The sequence below is a fragment of the Harpia harpyja genome, chromosome 6 (genome assembly GCF_026419915.1).
Source record: "Harpia harpyja isolate bHarHar1 chromosome 6, bHarHar1 primary haplotype, whole genome shotgun sequence".
NCBI lineage: Eukaryota > Metazoa > Chordata > Aves > Accipitriformes > Accipitridae > Harpia > Harpia harpyja.
Window position 1 is genome coordinate 9,846,006 of NC_068945.1, and position 23,085 is coordinate 9,869,090.

The 23,085-nt window shown below is 39.5% G+C and overlaps 1 protein-coding gene across 4 annotated transcripts in view; it reads right to left on the reverse strand.

The window, feature by feature from the left end:
• RASSF8 (Ras association domain family member 8) overlaps nucleotides 1-23,085 on the reverse strand; it is a 90,467-nt gene that overhangs the window by 30,885 nt on the left and 36,497 nt on the right. For 3 of the 4 annotated variants that reach the window (XM_052789738.1, XM_052789740.1, XM_052789742.1), the window contains exon 2: nucleotides 18,076-18,174. The gene's annotated coding sequence lies outside the window, so the exon portion shown is untranslated. Of the gene's footprint in view, nucleotides 1-18,075; nucleotides 18,178-23,085 lie in introns of all 4 variants that reach the window. The other variant, XM_052789739.1, reaches the window with a different exon arrangement.

The window sequence follows — 23,085 nt, forward strand, 5'->3', positions numbered from 1 at the left end:
TTTGGCTAAAACTCACCTAAGAGGTCCAAAACTCATTGGGAGGGGCAAGAAGCGTAGAGATGAGTAACATCACTATAAACACACCTCCCCTTGGGAAGCAGTCTTACAAAGATCACGTATGGCATTCATAGATTGACCCAGCAAAGAGCTCTTCAGGAAAAACAGGATTCTATGCCAAAAAATTGACAGCAAGTAAACAAAGGTCACAGTCCGCAATACCAATGGAAAATGGATGTTAGGTCAAATTCAATATAGCAAGAAAAAAAGTTTTTCATTTTCCTGTTCCTATCTTCTTTGTTACAACAATTTTTAAGCCAGCACCACTTTCCGCTTACCGATTCCCCCCCATGTTTTCAGACACTGTCTACATTTCGTACCTTCTGAGATACAGCCTTTCATTACTGACCGTGCAGTTACGGGCTTTCAGCTCAAGTCTTAATGACTACATCTTCCTCCTCACTGCACCCTCAGCAATCCCATCTTGTCCATTTGCCCAGAATGATGATGTCAGGACACTTTTCTGGAGTCAGCAGACTTGCCAAAAGCAGAGTGTGCAAAAAAGCCCTCCCCTTTCTCTAGCACATCATATGCGATCTACTTATTTTCATTCAGGAAGTCCTGCAACACTCATCTCCACCCTTCTTATTTCTCATATATTTTTCCAAGTGAACGGTACCACTTGATCGTTCATTTGTGAAAGTCACCTCAGACATGTGCATAGAAGAGAAACTCCACCGAGTTGCTGGTTAAATCTCCTCATTATCCTCCTTCAAATTCTCCCTTAACCTACTTCTGTACAGGGCCTACCAAAACACAATGGACGAACGGGTGGCATGTTGTGACTCTACTGCTTTTCATGCTAATTGATCTTATTCTACTCATCTCCATGTGCCCTACACACCTTGGGCAGAGTATACCTTCCTTTCAGGGGTTCTATTGCCTTTTAAGGAGACCAAGACAAACAGTGATCTGCCTAAAGAGCTCCTGGAAAGCATCCAGAAGACTGGTGACTTAATCAAGCCTTTGGGGAGTACTCTTGTCCCTCCAGAAGGAATTTTAACATCATTCCTGCTATCATGGTGGATCTTTACCATACGTCTCTGAACTTAGTTATAAGGTGTCTGGGATGCCAGGCACTGGTACTGAGGGACATACAGTCCATCTCAGGTGCTCAGTAATGCTGCGTGAAGGGCTCAGGTGCTCATGTACTCTCTGGGCTACCATCATACTGCTTATGAAGTATAAAGTCCAGTTTGCATTTCTTTCTTGAAACAGAAAAAAAAAAAAAATCAGAGATCCAATTAGGACATTTTTAGTTTCCACTGCTCCTTCTTACCAAACTTAAAAAAAGAAGTATCCATTTCTGTGGACTCCTCCTCTCCACAGAAACAAAGAGGACAGGCTGTGTCATCTGGAGAGCCATTAGCTGCAGTGAATGAGTTAACAAACAGGGTTAAGGATTTAGAACTTTGCAACGGATCTTAACAAAAAGAGCCTGGCCAGTTTTCTTTTAAATGAGAAGTGGTTGCTGGGATTTCTAATCTTTATTGCTATGCAACTATGGAAGTGTACAATACCAGGTAACACTAGGCAGCCAAAATGGCTTATTAAGCACAATTACCTAGCAAGGAATCTAAATCCTGGAAAGAACTCAAGGGGGAGCGCCCACAGAAAGTTTCTGCTAACTGTAAGCTAGTGAGCAAATAAAAACCTAAAATTATCCAAAGTATAAAGCATTAACAAGTCCAGACATCCAAAACATGATATTTAAAGTAAAAAAACAATTACATAAGATATCGGAAAAGAGAATTAAAGTCTTTTTTTTTTTAATGAGCAAATTGAAAAGCCACATTAAACATCAATGTCCAAATTGCCCATGTGCTTCTAAGCATCTTTATCAAAGAGAAGGTATCCATTCCTCTAAAGAAGGTATTGGGCATTAGCAATCCCAGGGAACAGTTCAACATTCTGTGTGGTTTGGACATCTTTAGCACAGTTGTACATCAAGTTTTCTCGGTTTTCTGTGCAAAACAGAGTACAATAGAGTTTTACATTATATGCATGTAATGCAAGCCAGCTTGGGGAAAAAAAAACAAACCCAAAACCCACAACCAAAACCACCACCACCACCCCACCCCATCCTCCCCTCCCAAAAAAACCCCCAGAACCGTGCAAGTCCTTGGGACATCTGCGTTACTGAAGAGGTGACAATAAAAGCCTATAGTTTCAATAGCAACTAATTTAAAATTATTCACATAGCACATGTTTCTATGTGTTTCATATGTTCAAGCGGCCTTAATTTCCAGAAAGTGCCGAGGCCTCAGGCTCTGCAACTTCAATCACTTCAAGCACCTCAAATAGAGTGGCCCAAAACAGATGTACTCCAGCGACTCAAAATTTTAATCTCATTTGCCAAGATCCCCATCCTCTGGGTTTTTTTTCTTAAGGTTTTCACTGCATGTTTTCATTCTAAGGGCAAACAATCTTTGTGTTAATTATTTTATGAGTGAACTTCAAGTTTTCCAAGGAACCTCTGGCAATTTAGTCACCTAAAGAACTCTCCTCCTCCTGCTTTCTTCTCTCCTCCTCATCTCAGTTACAGAAACAGCTTCTAGTGTCACCATCCTTCCTCACAAAATGATTGCACTGTAACAAAGTCCAACATGCAAACAACAGGATTCTGAAACCAACATTGATTTAAGTCTTCATGATCTTCTCCCTTCTCCTTCTTCCTTTCTTCTGCTGTGGAAACAATGCAGCCATTGGCATTGACAGAGCTGAGCAACCTCCACAAGAGCAGAACAAGGCCATATAATAATTGAAAGCATATCCTGCAGCTTGATAGATGTACAGACAACACATGCAATTGTTATGATTAACTTATACTAGAGTCTATTGTATACTATATGGGGAATATATTAGGATGGTTACAATAATTTAATGGCTATCTGCTAGAAACCAAGTATGGCAAATTAGGCATTGTAACAGAATTTGCAATGGCACTTTGCATTTCATGATTCTGCTTCTCAATATTCATTCAAAACCAGGAGAACTGGTTTGCTCAAGCCTTTATCATTTGAGTGAAATGTTCTTGCATAAGCAGTAAGTTGTGCACATAAAGGTACCCCATGTTGAAGTCCCTTGAAGGGTATTACTACTCAGAAACAGCCATGTTCTGTAGAGATGCAGTTGCACATCTCTGAAAAGGAGGCCCTGGAAGAGGCAGGATTGCAAAGCAGCGGCCTTCCACTGGGAATGGGAAGATCCCAGACTGTCCCTGAGCCCCTAGAAGAGACTTTCAGCCCCACTGTCTACAAGCTAGTGTGACTGTTCATTCAACTCCTGCTTAGATTTTGGCTAACACACAGCTCACGCTAAGGCCTGATGTATGCTGGGAGCAGCACCATTAGGTCAAAGCAAGGGCGACACGTAGGCAGGACACAGTGACCAGAAAGAGCTAAAGGTCATTATGCAGCCATTACCATCCGCAGCTTGCTGTCTCCTGCAGCCATAATCCATGCATACTGCTTGTCTGGTAGTTTCTTCAGAATCTGCTAACTTGTGGAAATAGTATAGACCAAACTTCCAAGCTGGAAGGTATAAATGTGTCAGGTCACCCAAAAAGCTTTTGAAGCAGATCCAACAGCAGCTGGACTGCTGTGGCTTTCGTGCTTCCTGGTGTGATATATGGGATGCCTGCACCACAATGGAGGAGAAAGGAGGAGCACTCTCACCGTCAGCTAGGTAACTATTTTGCTCATAGGTACACGAGTTACAAGTTATGAGTTGCGAGTTATGAATTTGAGAACTTGTGAGTTAGAAACCTCACAAGTGATGAACTAGTGAATTCACGTGTTAGACTAGTCTGTGCAAAGGGGATTGAGCCCTTGTTTATCATGTTTGTTTGTTTTCTTTCCTAATGAGATCATAAAATAAAGCTTAATTTACAGAGTTATGTTGTCCTATAGATTTGAGGGATTCAAATGGACCATGACAGCTACATACTGATAAGAGAAAAACAAGCTCTTCGCAACGTTCCATACAAAGTTTTGGTTTTCTCTTTTTGCTTTTAGAAGCTATATAGTTCAGCAACATTTTGAAAAGAAAGGATTAAACCTGCTCTCAATAGAAGAAATCCAGTCCCCTGACCTAAAGATCCTTAAGTGTGTTTTCACCACAACCTGAATTTGAGTGCAATTCCCTCCTTGACATACTGACCAGCCTAAACTTTGACCTGGAACAGCTACTATCATTGCCTGAGAATTCATCTGTGTGTATGCAACCAGCATAGGCAATAGTAGATAGTAGTAGTTTGGATTTCTCTGTAAAAGGAAATCATGTTGCACCTGGATTGCAAAAAGAAAAGTACAATCAAAACTTTCAGCTCTTATTTTCATGCTTGGAGAGGAAGCAGTTTGCTTTCACTGCAATATCTGCATCCTTTGTAGGTGGCCAAATCTGTTGTCCTCCCAAGGGAATAAAGAAAAATTCTACGCATGGAAACTTATGAGTATCCAACCCTCTATGTGGGAGTAGCCCGCAGAAGAGAAACCCTTTAATTAAAAATGACTTTGGAGCTTAAGTCCTGCTTGTTCAACTATTTGCAGTCTTTCCACTTACAAAAGCTCACTGCGATCCTAGATATAAGAAGCTGAAACATTTAGGCTGAACTAACCAAACTTGAGAGCTTTCAATATTGGTAATACATTTTCTTGCTTTAGTAGTGCTTTAATACTAGGTGTATCCATAGATAGAGTATAATACCACCAAGCTATTTCTGAAATCTTTGCTTTCACGAAGGTAAGGCATATTCAGCTACAGCATAAAGCTATACTTATACAATCTCATGCCTTTTACTGGAGAAATAAAAAGCTAGAGAACGTATCACTTTATCTGAATTCCACTGCTAGGGCTGGGGTCATACTGTTTCCGTGTGCAAACACCATGTGATATATCCTGCACTTTGCTGACAAGAAGCAATCTAATACTAGACTTCTGAATCCTAAACAAACAATATTGTAATCCACTGTCAGCTGCACAATAACTGCTGTGCTCTGTCAAAACATACTTTTAAGGATAAACATGCCAAGAAAACCTGCAGGAAAAAAGATCAGATACTAGCCCTGCCTGAGTTCTAATGCTTTCTTCCACATGCCATCACTCCTCAAATATTACACTTGCAGAAATGCAAAAGCAGATGGGGGTATGAGTTCTTACCTTCACATCAAAACAAATACACTGCTGTCTGAGCACTTTGAAGAGTATTATTTAGAGTAGCAGTGTCAGAACAGATATCTGAGCAGCATGGTTTCAAGCTTGAAACCAAACTCCAGTTGATAGCACTTCAACTTCCAGGACGGACAGGAAAGCTTTAGAAAGCAGTATTTAAGACAGCAATGAATGACATTGACTGGAAGCGACTCTGCAGGGTTACATCCTCTGGTACCAAGACAGACCAAGAGGAAGACTTCCTTACAGGCACACTAGACATTGCTACATTCCTTCCTGGCTCCAGGAATGGACTTCATAAAACCTGCAGCACCAGATCTCCCTACCCAGTGCAGCAAAAGGACAGCCACCGAGTATCAGTGTGCCCAAAGGCCCCCCCGACCCCCAAGGCAGATGCACCTGCAAACGCATCTCTCGTGTTCAAGCTCTTCAGTCAGGCTGGGTAAGGATGGGGAACATTCACAGCTCAAAGTCCTTCTCAGGAATTTTAGTACCTAATTCTGTCCTTTGGGTTTGAATACTAGACCAGGGACAAGGAGGAGACTACATGAGTAGCTCAGAGCATTTACCCCTGAAGCGGGAGAGCAGGGTTCTAGCCTTTTTTTTGCTTGAAGGGCCTCAAACCCCATCTTTTACTTTCAGATAAGTATTATGGTAGATGACGGCATGTATCCTTCCTCTTGTTGTCATGAAGCCAAAAAAAACCCCAATGTACATGAGACCGCGGAAAAAGCAAGAGAGATTTTAGCTCTACAAATCTGGTAATTAAAGGCATTCTTATGGTATGGAACAATTTTCAGTTCTTAATACTGCTTACAGAGTTTGGATTAAAAAAAATCTTTTCATAGAAACGCGTACACAGTCCTGGCAGCAAAGACGAGAACTCAAGCAGCTCACACTGTAGGTTTCCCAAGGCACAGAGAGAAAAGTATGCATCAGGGTCTCCAGTACAGTACCACCAGGTGAATATTAGATTAACTTTCAGAGGGTGAAACACAAAAGCCATCTCTCAAACACTCTAAAAGATCAACAGCGACTAAAAACAGGACTAGATGTATATCCCTGCATCAGCTATTCAATAACAGGAAAAAAAGGAAAGTTAAGCTTTTATAAAAAAAAAAAAACAAACTAAAAACCCAAACCTCACAATCATTTAGTATTCTGAAAGCATTAACCCAAGGGAGGAAAGAAAGCCTGAAGACAGACACACCTTCATACTAAACAATAAACTGAAAATGTAATTCACTGATAATCTTTTAGATTTTCAGTATTTTAATACAGTGCAGGGACAGCAAATTTTGAAGAAAGAACACTGCAAAACAACAGTGTTTCAGCTTCATTTTAGGACATGCTTTGGACAAGTGCTGGATCATCTAGTCCAGTCTCAGAAGTTCTCTCCATCCTAAATTGCTCTATGATTCTTATCACCTGTCAACATATAAGGGCAGGTTAATACAAACACATGCATATTAACCAGGAAGTTAAACAGTCAGTGTTTAGCTTACCTGAAGCAACTTTTAAGTCATGGATCAAGTAAGATTGACTGTTCTAATTAATCAGCACCACAAACTGTTATTAAGTTCTGATTTCAGCATCCAGGGAGCAGTCAGAACAGTTAAACCTCCGTCCTGTTATGCTAATGGATAACGACTAGGATTTCTTGCTTTCCACACTTCTCCTTGTGATGTTGCAAGATCAGAGGAAACAGAGTCCAGTACAATATAACTGGTAGATAATGTTCAGGCTCCAATCCTTTTTTTTTTTTTTTTTTAAACTTGCTTGCAGAGGTCAAGTTGCCCTTCAAGTACTTCATGAAACAGGATTTTGCCTTGAAGCTCAACCCTAGTTATCTAATCTATAGTTAGTTTTAACCTTGAAGTTGTCTCTGTCAGACAGAGGTGCCACAGATGTTGCCTTGGCCCAAACACCGTGGTAGAGAGCACTGGTTTTCTCAAATGGAAGCTGTCTACCACAGAACAAAGTTATTTCCACACTCACTGGAAGACAACAGATTCCCCCTAAAACTTTTGAAATAGTCAGGCATGAAGAAATTTTTGTTAAAGAGCTTATGAAATATGCACAAAACTTTCTTAACCTACTTATGTCCTGTGGCATTAGCACCAGCTCATTGCAAGAACATGTGGAAAGAGACTAAAATTGCACCAGTGAAGGTGTAGACTGAGCTTCAGGCTCCGAGATCCTTAAAATTGGCCTACGGCAATACTTGTGTAGAGACTACAGGAAATCTCTTGCAGAGGTCAACCTACAGTCTTAATATTTAGCCAGCACTGGCACTCAAAAAACCCCCAAACCCCACACTCCAAGTCCCCTGCATGACTCCTGAGAGAACATAAAAATCAGCTAACAGGCCATAATGAGTAATTACACACAGGTATTTACTCATTGCAGCAAGAGAAAGCTGAAGAAAATGCAAAACTGTAAGACATAATGTAAAGCCTAATTAAAAATAGGAAACCTTAATTCAATTCAAATCCAGTTTAGCACAAATCACTGCCAATGGAGCTTATCGTCTAAACTGTCAAACAGGCACAACCTTCCTCTCGCTTAATGGAGGAATCAATCCAAGTAGGCCAAATGTCAGATGTCAGCAAGCGCAGAATACGGGATAAAGTATTGAGACACACAAGTTCCGTTAAATCGTGAACATAATGAAAACCAACCAGAACTGTTAAGGGAACACTGCGATGCTCAAATCTTCCTAGCTTAAAAACTAGAGAATTCAGCATCAGAAACACTTGCCCAAGCTTACCAAGACATATACACAGCTCAAGCCCCAGTCTACCTCTGTGTTTTTAGAAACACTCTTTAAGAGAAACTATTGCTACTTTACTCCCCTTTATTTAAAAAAAACACCAAAAAAACCCCACTAAACAAACTCATACCATCTTGTATATTCCTAAAAGCTTTCAAGTGAGAGGATACCACATCCATTTGACTAATAAGCACTTTTTCTCAATGTTCCTAAGTTTCTGTGCAAACTTACCAGGTAAAGCACTACTGGTATACCTAGGAAAAGGTTATGCTATTATAATGTCTGCACATGTCTTTATACCCATTTATACCGTTTTTATACCCCTGCAAAGGGGTCTACTTCAGCTCAAGAACATGTTTTACCAATGCTATGCATATCTCAGAACTGAGGTAAGAAAAAAAAAAACCAACCATGATGGATTCAGTTTAGAACCTCTAACAGAATATACTTTACATGTCACAGTAAAAAGATAATCTAAACCACTTGTGATAGACTATGACATACAGGTCCTTTTCCATGTTATTTTAAAACTTCTATTTTTCTTTACCTGTAAAGAACTTCCATAACATGTTACTGGCACTGAGATAGCAAAGAGAAGTTGGTGATTTAAGTAATTCTGTAGGTACTTTTGACACATCTGCCAGGAAAGTAAAGGCATTTGAGATTCTACTATAAAACTGTATTACCACCTATATTTTCTAGATAAAGTTCTCTTTCCAGTTCAGCCATAGCTTTTGCATCAACTGCACGTAGGGTAAGACTTATATAGCCACTATGGAATTGAAAATGGAAAGTTTAATATGTTACTCACAGAAATCTGTATTTTCTCCTCAGACCACACAAGCTGTGAGACAGAAACTACTGCTACTTAAAAGTTATTTTTCTCAGGGTTCCCTGCATTCACGTTTAAGTTTTATATTTTATACAGCTATGCTTCAGTGAAGAAAATATGAGGTTCTTTAGCTATGAAGACAGCAAAGATTCACTCCCCACCCCTTACCCCCCCCCAAAACCCCCAACCCTCTAAAGAAACTCTTTAAGGGTATATTGAAGAGATTGAACTAGAGACTGTCAACTACACAATACGCTGCTGATGTCTTTATCCTTTGTTTTCTTCTAATAAAACCACTGTACTTTTTACTACAAGGTTAGTCTTTCAGATACAAAATAAACAAGGAAAGGCAATTTCTCTTCCTCACCAAATTAAGTAGATTTCAACACCAAGATGTGAAATAGTCTTAAATCTTACCAAAAAGCCTTCATTATACATATTCAACAGAAGCTAGGTTATCAGTACTACTTCAAGTATTTTTGTTTAGTCATTACTCTGTTGAGAGAAGTGTCTTAAGATATTTTGTTTGGAAGTTAAGAGAGTACTAACTCCCCCAGGACCCCAGCACGCTAGGGTGGGAGAACAGAGCATTCCAACCAGCATCCAAAGAGCTCTGAAGACCAGGGATAGCATGGAGATTCAAAATGGATATTAGGAAAAACTTTCCTGGGAGGGTAGGGCAGCCCTGGAACAGGCTAGCCAGGCTGGTTGCAAAAACTTCTACCTCTGTAGGTTTTCAAGACATGGACAGACCAAATCCACAGCTGACTTTGTACTGTGTTGGTGATGGTTCTGTTTAAGTAGAATGTTGGACTACATGACCTCTCAAGGACCCTTCAAACCAATACTTTGTATGATTATGTGAAAAAGGTGAGAAAAGTACCTGTAGGGGAGAGGGGATTACGTAGCTTGCATGTTCTGAATAGTAGGCAAAGGTTTATGACTTTATCTGACAAGGACTCCCACATCATGTTGTTTTTCAGAATCAATAAATAAATCACACAAACCCTTGCAAAAATCTCTGATAACACTACGTTTGGCAAAGATACTTCTCACGTGGCTGAAATGACCCTGTTAACATGCACATAAAGCATGTAAAGATACTCAACAGATTTGCAAAGGCATTTTTGTCACACCTGAGTTTGAGATTCTGTACTACCATGTACATTTATTTGTACCTCCAGCTTGCACTGTCTACATATACACAAAATCAGGAGCTCAGCTAGAGCACATACAAGCATATTGGCCAGCAAATCATAGTGATGAATGCATCACTAATGTATGGCATGGCAGAACGTAGCCTACACATGCTTTAGACATGGACTGCCAGAGTGCTTTCAGCAACAGGGAAGTATGAGCAGTGCTTCACCTTTAATATGGCTCACATACTGAAGTCAAGAAAATCATACAGGTTTACTGAGAGAGTGAGTAGAGAAGTAAGCTGACACCACAAGTCAACAAGAGGTATACTTTAATATATCTCATGGTTCTCACATTCGCTTGTATGCCATGACTTTTATTCCAAAGAAAGGAATGGAGAGTGCAATTGTGTGGAAGGGAGAAGATGCACAGGCCCAACGTGCTGCACACAGTTTTTACAGCTAGCTGGGAAACAAGCTACTGCCACAGCATTGCCTACCTCCAAAACTGAACAACTCCCATTTTTCCAAGACATCCGATCTGAAAAAATCATCATCATCACTGGTTACACTGAAATGCCAAGGCCATATTAATCGCTACATTAAATTTCTTGAATAAAGCCTTTGTTTCTATATTTAGAAGTCTGGCAAGCTTCTCCCACCTATTTTAGATTATACTTGGAAATACTTAAAAATGGTAAATAAGCTTCATCCTTACAGGGCCCTCAGCAGAACAACATGTTTCAGCTTCCTGACTGTGCATCTACTTCAGATGCAAGTCTTCTGATGCTTATATAATTATTTGACCAGAGCTGACCAACAAAACAATTTGTTTGTGCTACAGGAAAAGCATTAACGGAATTTTCTCTTCAATTACTATTATAGCTGTCTAAGCCTCTCAAAATCAAGTGCATTTCTGAAGTCTTACATTTCTAAACCAAGTTAAAAACTTACGGAAGAGCACTACTTCCAGAGAAAAACGCTTGAACCTTATTTAGAAGTGTGCTCACCACTGATCCATTAAACAAAAATACAATGCAATGAGTTCTGGCAACCTAACACTTTGCTTCCCTTCCTTCCTAATAATCCAGCTTGATGGGAAAGCCTGGGAATGAAACAAATAGCTGAAAAAAAAAAAGGGGGGGGGGGGGGGATGCAGTGGTGGTGGTAAAATGCCTTAATTTTTAATTTTTCTATTTTGAAAAGGACTTTGCTGGTAAACTGAAAAAGACCACTCAAAATAATAATTCATCACCCAGCACAAAGAGAGACATAGAACCACAGAATACTTGTTTTTAGAAGCAATCTGGAATCTTAACCTTCTGGTTTTGTTTGAAAGCACATGGGCCTTCAGTCGTTTTTTGTGACGAAACAAAGCCTTGCTATATGAAATTTAAAGGGGTGCTTTGTCCAAAATGTACTAATCCTGTTACAGGTGACAAGTGTCAGGCTTGGCCAGCTCTGTGACAAGCAGTGTGGTTCTACAGCTTCCTGGAGAAGTTGTAAGACTTCAATTAGAAGTCTACTCAGAGCTGGGAAAGGTTATACAAAAGAAATCTGAAATTACTTTTAAGAGTACAAAGCTAGACTTAAAGAATGAAGACAGGCATCCATGTTCCTCTTCCTATTTAGTGATGAATGAGCTGAATATTAACTCAAAGGTATTTGTGAGATTTCTGGAGATTCGACAAATGAGATAGACTTTAAATTTGACTCCATTTAGCTGCTCTTTTTTCCTACCTCACTTCAAGATATCAATTACTACAGCAGGTTTCCTTAATAACTAAAACTCAAAAGGTAAACTTTTAATTTCTTTAAAGCCTAGAAATTCTCATTTTTAAACATTGCAAAACTATCCTTTGCAGGAAGCAGTCTACAGAATTGCCAAACCTTAATGGAAAAAAGAAACAAGATTGTATCAGAATGACATGCCTCAAAAAGCAGTTTCTTTCCTGCCAGAGAGAGAAATTACTAATGTGCATTCCAATTAGTGCAACAATCAATACCACCTTTGCAGTTGCAGGCTGGGAAAACTAAATTTTTAGTTACTGCTACGCAAACATCAAGTCAAAAAACTTGGAGCTGTTGTTAGAAGTTGGGTACTATGCACATATTTTTTCCTCTCAAGTGTTTAATGACTATGTATCGTTAAACACCCATCCGTTGAGGTCTTCTACATCTTGCTACTACAAATAGTAGAATATTGAAGAATTCTCTAGTGATCAATAAATCAATAAAAACCAAACTATGACCTCAAAAAGGTCAGTCAGGCTAGCTTTAAATTTTGAGTCCACAGGAAACACATGATCCCATTCTTTTCACTGCTCTACAGAAAAAGCCTAGCCAGCAAGTGCAGCAGTGAGAGGATGCAAACCTTGCCAAAGCTCAATGAATTAATGAACAAAAGTATGAAACGGTTTGCCTGCAACACCAAGGGCTTGGATGCGGTGACCCATGTCCCACGTAGCAAAGAACTACTCAAACATTTTTGAAGCAGAACAGCTAGGCTTTCCTGTCTCTTCACACAAGTGGCATTTCTACACACCACCTTCCCCGTCATTTATTATCAATAGTTCTGTCCTTGTTTCCAGACGTACTGTCTCCACTTACATTCCATTTTCAGCTTGCCCTCAGTTGGCAAGAAAATGATGAATCCCAATTCTGAAAAACCACTGGCAGAATTACTATTTTTTTAAACATAAGACCAGTATATTTCCTCAGAAACACAGTCATAGTATTCAACTTTAAATGCATTTCAGAAACTTGAAGTACAGTTGCTACAGATATATCCAGATCTAAATGATTTGTTTACAAGATCTGAGTTTTATGCAAGGACAAAGTTACATAGGACAATAAGAAGGGGAAGGAACATCAAAAAGCTATATGTAATAAAAATGTGAACAAGTGAGGAAAAGAAAAGAAACAGATGCACACGTCATGGTATCGTCAACTTCAGCTATGCTATCCCACCAGTCTGAACAAGTGCAAGGTCATTAAAGAGCTGCAACACAGATAGCAAGGGAACAAGAGGTACATTGTGCAGCGTCCAACTCGTAGTGGGGAATGGAGAGACAGAAGAGATGAAAAGCATTTCTTGTAATCCAAAGAATGCAGCAGAATTCAAGGATCCCAGTGATAACATTGTCAAAGCAAGCTCGGGTTTTTTTCTGTACTGACTCAAAGACAGTATGAGAAAGGTATATACACAGTAAGATTAAAAGTGCAAGCAAAAAGCAGTGAAAATGCAAGAGGCAGCATGTTTCCTTTAAGATTATTTCTCACCTCAACCAGAACTTCCTGGCCTGTCAGAAAAACTCTACCTGACCCAGAGATCCTTTTAGAGAGCACCTGGGAACTTGTCCCATCTCTTCATTCCTTTCAGTAGATACCAGCAGCAAAGATTTGGGGGGTGGGGTGGGTGGAAATCACAGCAAGATCGATCAATGAGGTATTTTCTGATTCATGACCCACAGCATTCAGATAAAAAAGAAAATCCACTCAGCTTACATGGCAGAAATATGGTTCTGGAAGGCAGCACACTGAGGTTTTTGAGTCCAGCCAGTAGCACAAGTATCTCTTGGCTCAGGAGGGTTAAAGACATCTACTTCATGCACAACGCAGGCCACAAAACACTCTGGCAGTTACTCACAGTTGGAGGATACAAATGAAGTCTCAATGCTCAAACACCAACAAAATCTGGGTTTGTTGCTTAAGCTTCCCAGAGAATGTAATATCTCCCTTTCTGTGTTTGGAAACCACATAAAGTGGTAACCAGCTAGAAGACTTTTGCAGGTCATTCAAATGGAAGGGAAAAGGCAGCTCAGGAAAGCAGTACTATACACTATGCTCCTGATCCAGCAAGAAATTATTACTCAAAAAAAAAAAAAAAAGCAGTGTGCTACTGGTGAAAGCCTCCAAAGTGTCTCTCAAAACACAGGTTTTTGTCAACTGTATTTTAAGATTTTGTGCGAGTTAAATCAATTTAGAGACCTACACTTAACTTTAAAGAAAAAATAAGTCTATAATTATCAAACAGGTCAATTTTTGTCCACTTTCCATATTTAAAGTTGTAGAAGAAAAAGTTTCTCAAAGAAAGTCACTCCTCTGTTGAAATCAACTGGAGACATGGACTAAAATTCTGATTTATCAATTGAAAAAGTTTCATGAAGTGTAGGGGTCCTGGACCACCTACTATTCACAAAGAACCTTGTCCTGAACTACTACTTTTCTAAGCTGTAAAGACAATTTCAGAGAATCTACAACACCTGAAGACTGTAAGAAGAGGCATACTGGGCCAAGACCAAATGTCAATCCAGCCCTGTAAATCTGTCTCCAACAGGGATTCATCACTCTAAGCAGGTCACTGATACTGACCTTGCACAGTGGATCTTTGAAGCCCCTGACAGAAAAATCCATCACCCTTGAGGGTGACTAAGATTTTTCACCATCTGGTGATATAAACCACATTTTTTCTGACTAGCAGCAGCTTACCTTTGCTAGTAAACAGTTCAAAGGCAGTTGCTACTGCGACTATGACATTCAAAAGGAAACAGTTTGCACAACTACAAAATCTCACCACAAGAAAGCAAGCTGTCCTACATGACTTTCATGAAGCAACTACAGAAGTGAGGAGGGTAGTGGCCCTCTGGAGGAACATGGAGCAGGACCTGAAACCTTGACTGATGCGCTGTGGAAAAGATTGAGACCTTTCCTCAGTAAGCTAGAAGACAAGCAACATATTGGACATTAATATTCCTAACCCATAAAAATAAAAGGAACAAGGAGTCATAACAAATGCCTAGGGAAGAAAAAGGCTGCAAGAGTACTTTATAGTCCTCCTGAAAGCCCTGTTGGCTTCCAACTGGTCCCAGCTCCTGTACTCACAGGTATGATTTGTATTTATTAGCCTCAGCTGGATTTCTCTTCCACTCTTCAGTCTCCACAGCATCACGGCAAGGAGTTCCACAAATCTAATTCTTGTGGTATGCTTTTTGTTTGTTCTGAACTTGGTTCCTATTAGCTTAATTTGATGTCTACTGGTTCTTATGCTGCCAGAATGAATAAATTAAGTACTGCTTGCCTTCATCTCATTCATGATTTTGTAGGCTCCCCTCACTACATTAAGGTGCCTTTCTTTTGGACTGAAAAGTCCTACCTTGCTAAATTGCTCCTATCTCTCATCACCCTTACTGTCCTCCTCTAAGCATTTTCTAGTTCTACTGCCTTCTCTCTGAGGTGAGGGAACCAGACTGCAAAGACTAACCAAAGCTTGTGGGAACCACAGATTTATATATGGGTATAATGTTATTTTTCTTCTGTCATTTTATTTATTGATCAACACTGAATAAAAGTGGATTTTTTTTTTTTTTTTTTTAAGTACAGAAATCTATTACAACTCCATGATTTCAGCCTGGAAGAAGTGTTTTATTAAGCCACATACTACAAGCTGACCCTTTGTCTTGTGCCCCAAAATAGACAGCAAACAGAAGTCACATAATAACAAGTTAGATGAGTGATGTTTATGAAGAAAAAATTTGGTTTATTCAAAACAAATGAAGGTAAATAAATAACTCTCCCCATGTGAGGATGGGCAAGCACCATCTTGACAAATTTTCAGCAGGCATATACCTCCTGTTCTCATACAATAAAATCATTCAGAGAGCATAACTCACATGGCTTATTTCAAAGTGACAAATAGAGGAGTGACACTTAGTCACCTGGCAGTTAGCCACAGACTTGCTCCACTGAAAGGAATTTACTCAAATAATAGTCACAAGAAATACTTAAATATTTTAACTTGGCAGAAGAAAACCGGAATCAATACCACCACACTCTCAGTTTCCTGGAGTTACAGGTTAACATACATACATATATATGCAAGAGTGTGTGTGTGTATCCACACTCTGGCTAAACACTACCTAGGAAAAATAAGAGACCAGTGTCTTTATAAATTCTGCACGCTGTTTCAGTCAACTGGACTGTCTTCTTTGGTGGTACTACTCCACCACACAATCATCACATTCTGTAGCAAGAACATGTTGTGTCAGTTGCGGGTAGCAATTAATACTCTGGAAAAGCCTGCTTTAGAAATGATCAACTGATTTATATATTAAAGAGATACGTAACATGCCTAGACTGTGCGACTGAAAGTACTTTAATGAATAACCAAAAAGACCTCCCAAATACAGGACAACTTCAGACAGTGCCAGTCTCTAGAGATAGACTCCAAGACAACACAGTATTTTTAATGCTGTACATATGTATGTATGCATACACACACATATCTAGAATCATAGAACCATTTAGGTTGGAAAAGACCTTTAAGATCATCAAGTCCAACCATAAACCTAACACTGCCAAGTCCACCACTAAACCATGTCCCTAAGCAGCACATCTACACATCTTTTAAATACCTCCAGGGATGGTGACTCAACCACTTCCCTGGGCAGCCTGTTCCAATGCTTGATAACCCTTTTAGTGAAGAAATTTTTCCTAATATCCAATCTAAATCTCCCCTGGCACAACTTGAGGCCATTTCCTCTTGTCCTATACACTTCAGCAAAGCTCCTATAGAGTATACAGAGTGCATTTTATATATGTGTATACATATTTCTACTAGTTAACATTCTACACTATATTAAAGACAATGAAAGTAAATACTTTCACAGTCGTGCAATATTACTGCCTATCCTTACAGGGCTGGAAGGACCACCAATGATGGTATGCTTCCACCTTTCCTGTAGTAAGAAAAAGCTGCTGTACCTTTATGCTTGCCTGTACTTCAGACACACAGAACTTAACCATGAGACAAGCTATCATTTTGGCAAACAAAGTATTTTGTCCTGTTTAGTTATACCGGTCCCTCACCTGCTTCAATTATCAATAGAATACTACTACAAAATATTGTATTTGCAATAGAAGTCGTTGTAGAATGGTATTCTACACAGGAAAATGCTGAAGGAGGTGTGACTGGTATAGAAGTCTACCACTTAAAAGCTTATATATGTACGTAAGACACATCAGCTTTAAGTGAGGCCCATGAACCGTGACAAGCCAGAGAATAAACTGCTTATTCTGCTTATGGACTCCAGAACACATTCCTGGAAGAGTGAGTTTCCCCCACTTGCTTCACTAACTTCATTTACACCGTAAAACAGAGGACTCGGAAATCAAAGTAATACCAATACATAATCTGACAGTATCTATTTTTATAGTGTTTAATTCCAAGTTCTGATATTTCCACTACATGAAAAATTAATCACATTGTCAGGAAAAACATTATCTGCTACTGTTTTCTTTTCCTGACATCTCTTCTGGATTTTTGGCAACGTCTTGACTTGCCAAGCTGAGGATGTCTCCTTATAACCAGCACTGTGTTTTAAATGTATGCTCACGTTAAGAATGGGAAACAGTTGGACTGCAGAGTTGTTGGGGGTGGAATGGGGGGTATTTTATGTACTCACAGTACTTCTCCTGCAGAACTTCTATTTGAAGAAAAAAGAATATGTCCCCCTCTCCAAATGAACTGAAGACTCCATACACTCCAGAACTCTATCAAACCCAACGGGGTGGGAGCCCTCTGCTCAGAGCACATCTATGGCACAACCCAAGAGGCAGCTGCAGCCTGCAGCCCCCAACAAACCCATGTGCAGCCACAGCTGATTGCCTGACCTACAAGTCACCTACCAGCTCTTGCTGGCACTGAGAGCTTCTGCCCAAGAAGGCCTGACAACTAGGGGACCCAGGGACAAGAGTCTCCTCTCATTCAGGGCACACTCCTCAGCAGCAGAGTTAGCCTTGGGTCTCCCTCTTACACATCTGGTGGGGGCATATACTTGGGGATCATCACAGGAGAGAGAAACTTGGCAGGACCATTGCAGGTCTGCTCCAGAACACAACTGTTTTGAGAAAACAGATGTTGCACAGAGCAGGAGAGCTGGGATCTTGCTCAGATTTCTAACCTTAGGAAGAAAGAGGGAGTGATAAATATGTATGCATGAAGTTCTTTAAGCTTTAGAATTCTTGGCATGCTTTATGTGCAAGTACTTTCAGAAGGGAAAAGGAAAACTCTTATTTGAAGTTTTTTGGTTGTAACTTCTTACCTGCAGATGAAGGTAGACAGAGATGTCTGCTTATGCCATGGGTTTAGCACAACCTGCTACTCCAGGCATGGGTGTCAACTCTGCTGACAAGGTCAGTTGCTACTGCTGACAAGGTCAGTTGCTAGAAGAAAACATTATTATACATTAGTAAAACTACCTTCTCGAGGGTAACGTCCTATTCTCCCTCTTCCCTTTAATGCTTTGGAAAAAACACAGTGTTCACCTAACACCTATAGATATGGATATATAACAGCCTGCTATATACAAGTACTATTTTATTTTTTAAAAGTTAGTTCAAAAGAAATGTGGAATACTGTACTTAATTTGTGAGATCTTATACCTGGTGTGACAATTTCCTGCTATAAATAACTAAGTGTGATAAACAACATTTCAACAGCTTTCCAGAACATCTGGAAAAACTAAGCACTGTATTAGGTAGTCACGAGCATTTACCACTGCTAAATTGTAAATATAAGAGATAATTTCACAATCTTCTTCTTTCATAATTTTCTTTTTAAGGAAAATAATCCTCAAACTGGAGGTGTTCCAGATGTAAAAACCTCCAAGCATTCTCAAACTGCATACCCTGACTCTGTTACAGTAGTGAATCACGGCCAATGCACACATAACAAGTCAAACTAGGCAAAGGGTAACAAATCCCAAACTGCTGATTAAGACTAATATTAATCAGCTTGGAAGGGATGCTTACTACAATGATGTTTAACAGCATCATTGTGACAGACTTACAAACATTACCTAATACTCTGTCAAAGCCAAGAAGAACATGAGAGAAGTGTTTATTTTTAAACCTTCACTACCAAAGACTTTCTGAATAGTATTTTAAAGGAATATATCTATTATGCATAACACTAAATGGGAACTTTACAGTTTGACAGAAGCATAGAAGAACAGATCTAAATCTGGAAGACTTTCCTCTAGTCTTTTAGCATCTCCTCCTCCACTGTTGCCAGCCATTGAATTTTGTCAAGATAAACTGTTTTTCTCCTAGTATCTGTCAGAGCTATATGACAAGATTCAATAAATACCAACTCCAGCGTAAGCATGTCATAAGGGTCCAGAAAACAACAAAAACCTCTTAAAGATCTGGAAAGAATGGTCTGGCCTGTTGTAAAACACTAGATGACACACACTACACATCAAAGACCTGTAGGAGTAATTACTTCTTTCATTATGGCCAAAAATTCAAAACAGGACATTCAGGAGCTCCAGAGATCTCAGGCACATATCAAATAATTTTTACCACACCAGCTGAATATGTAGCTGTCGTGCACAAACCAATATTCATTAAATTCCAAAGTTGTCAGAATATGTTTTTGTGAAGTGATGTTTTGGCGAGTTCATGCCTCTCAGCTGAGAAGCTGTAATTTCATACAAGGAAGTGCTTGTTAAATATCCTTAATGTATTCGCTTGCAGTTACATTATAAAACTTTGCTTTAGATTCTCTACTCAGATTTATTTACCATGTAGCCATAACTAGAGTCAAACAGTCATAGATAATGCTGAACGTTCATTTAACCCACCACATCAGGCTAAATCACCAGTGCTTGAGTTCCAGTTACTTATCAATCCCCATATACACATTAGATTAGGAAAGTAAATCTGGTTGTAGGATACAGATGGTGACTCAGTTAATCCAGAGATATGCTTGAATTTTTGCTGGGGGATGAAGACGTAGAGAGGAGAGTAATATCATCTCACCCCAAACTATGAGAGCTCAGCCACAAGATGCTGAAGTTGTCTTCATCTGTTGCAGACTGATCAACTGCCAAATAGTAAACATTTCAGTTACTGTTCCTTGTTAACTACTCCAGAATACTTTACACAACAGGCAAAGAATAGTGGATTTTTAACCTGAGAACAGAGTAGCTGTGATGCTGATCCAGCAGTAGGGACCAACACTTCCACTCAAACAGAGCTGCATTATCTTTAGCTCTATTGAAGCACTAAAGCTCTTCTCAGACCACTTTGCAAACTGAGTGGGAAGGAATAAGGATAAGAGCCACGTTCTGTCCTTAGGGACCCCCATTAAGTCAGATTCTCAACATCAGCCACTTCCTCTTTGTTTTCCTCAAGCCATATGGCTTCCTGACAAAATCTGTACAAACAATAAATCCATTAATCAAGCCACTGCTGGAGGAAAAGGCTTTTTTTTTTTTTTTTTTTTTCTTTCCTTCATCAATCCAGACATTTTAATGGACACGTTTTATGTATTTTATTTTATGGAAGTCCCAAGGAAAATACTAAAGTCGTCTTTGTTCTCACACTGCAGCCTTGTAGGCTGGAGCCCCAATTCCAGTACATACTTGTAGAAGGAGATCCTGACATGTTAAGATGCAAAAAGATACAGAAATAGAGAGAAGTCAGTCAAGCCAACAAGAAAGGAATCCAACCTTATTGAATCTGTTAGTAGGGATTACAGTATAAATTGCTGCCTAGGCTGCCTAGCATACTGTGTCAAGAAACAAAATAACAAAAACTACTTTTTTTTTTTTAGTTAACAGAAATAGGCAGAACAAGAGAGGCATTAAAAGTCATTTCTATTCCTACAAGGCTCTGAGGAGATGCACACATGCAAATGCCAGAAGTAGGCCACAAGCAGCTGAAAGGAAAAGCTTCTTTTAAGAGATGCCACAATAAAGGACTTCTCCAGAGGCCAGATTTCTTAGCAAGGTGAACCAAGATGACCACTTACACACACACAACATGCTACATAATCTGTTTGGTGTCTCCAAACTTGTAAAATCATGCAGGTGATTGTATTATTCTCAGATCATGAGGAAATAAACACTGCACATGCAAGAATCTCTATAGTAGGGAGGAAGCACAGAAAGAAGAATAAGATTTCTAGCTCTTGTAGGTGGGAAGATCCCACTCTCCTGTGGGAAGAGGAGAGAAGAACTAAAACCAAACCTAAGTAGGCTGGTTGCTTCACCAAACCAAACAAACCTGAGACTGCTCAGCTTCAGTTCTGCTCCTCGGTACCAGTGGGCACAGGAGTATGCCAGCCTCACACTGCTGCAGAGTAAAATTCTGTTCATAAAGAATATATACACATTGTTGGGCAAGCACATAAAGAAAGAGTGAAAGTATGGTAAGGTGCTCCCTTTCTCCCTACTCAACCAATAGCCTCAAAGAGGGTATGGGGCTGAGAATTCAAGAGCACAGAAAAGATAACCAAAGAAACAAAGACCTAATTTTCTTTGCTGGCAACAGCTTTTTTGCAACATCAGTCCATTCTTGTACTCTCAGATGTCACTTTGAGAAACCCATGGAGTCTACATTATCCCTGTCTATCCCAAGCAACTATTTGCATCACACCTTGGAGTTTACCCAGCAAAGAAGAAAGGGGTTTCCTAGTGATAATGGAAGGAGAACCAAAGACAATTCATCTTTTGATTATATGATAGCATTACCAACAAAAGCAAACTGAACAAGGTTGATGTCAGTCACCACTTTAGAGAATATGAAAATGCAAAATGTCTGTTTTGAGGATCTGTTCCCACTGATGCTTTTCCAAAACTTCTTTGAGTAAACTTTTATTACTCAATAGTCTGTACTGCAGAAGGAGGATTGGGAAGAACAAGAAATTACTTTCAAACTCAGGTGGTCTCTTTCAGTCACACATTTCTAAAGAAACTGTGACCCTTTCACTCACATGGAAGGAAAACAGGATTGGCATGGTAACAAATCATTTTACTTTAAATCATGCTTTATTTTCTTCACAGGTGTTCTATAGCTCACTGGATGACCAAAACTATGCCTCAATTCATGTGAACCAAACTAATCCTCTGTTGAAATGAAGTTCAGGAGAAACACCAAGTAGTTTATGACACTGAAAAAGACCTTATAGAGAAAAATAATTAAAAAGGAATGAAGTTGGCTTTTCAAAAGTTTCGGGGTTTTGGGGGTTTTTTGGTTTTTGTTTTTTTTTTTAAATACAGGAAAGCAGCATCCATGATTACAAGCAGGAAATCTTTAAAATGAAAGCCCTTTCTGTATTTGTTGAAGTTGAGTAGCAATTAGCCACAAAGGAAAAAAATATGGAAAGAGTAATCTCAAAAGATTGAGTTATTATCTCCAAGGAGACACATCTGTAGTTTTAACAAGGTCAGAACATTTTGGTCAGTTCTTTGGGGTAAAGGGAGATACATGATGTTAGCTTATGTTTCTGTAACAGTAATGACAATTCTGAAAGACTGCAGACTACCACTATGAATTATTAGCCTGGAGGTCACAATCTAAAAAGATACACCATCATATCCAAAGTACAGATGGATTTATAAATGCCTTGAGGTAGTGGTGAAAGGTATGTTTGTTTTGGACAGAGTAGTGAGGAAGATAAGGTGCTGCGAGGTTCAACCACATCTGGGTCAGATGGTCCCAATTATCTTCTCATCACTGTTAATCAAAAGTTATCCTTTGGCAGCTATATAATGACCTATGTAAAAATAAATCTGGGATTGGTGTTTGGCTCCTAGCAAGAAAAAAAAGCTTTCCTGTCACAAATCAGTTAGGGCAAGCTGCATCCTTGCTTGAAGTCTCATTAAAAAGCCTGTGGTATGAAGGTCTGCAGGTGTGAGATGGTGTCTTCACATCAAGTGCCAAAATGGAATATAGGAAACTTTGACAAAAACATTTATGGGTATACCAGTGGAGACGAGAAGGTAGCTCTCCCTCCTGGTAACTCACTGTTCTGTCCTTTTTGACCCTGTCGATGAACAGCATGTGTTCCCAAAGTAACAGTACCTGTATGAGCCTATTTTGACTAATGCTCTTAACTACACGGAAAAGACTGATCCAAACTGGAAGTAAGACACATTATTAGGAGAATACAAGGAGCATCAACCTGTTTATGTCTTCACTGACTGTAGTTACCTGTTCATGTCTTCACTTGACTGTAGAAGGTAGCTAATCACAGCAAAAGTTTTATTCCCCCTCTTTCCCAGAGCACCCCAACACCTTAAACAGAACTGACAGAAGAATTGTCC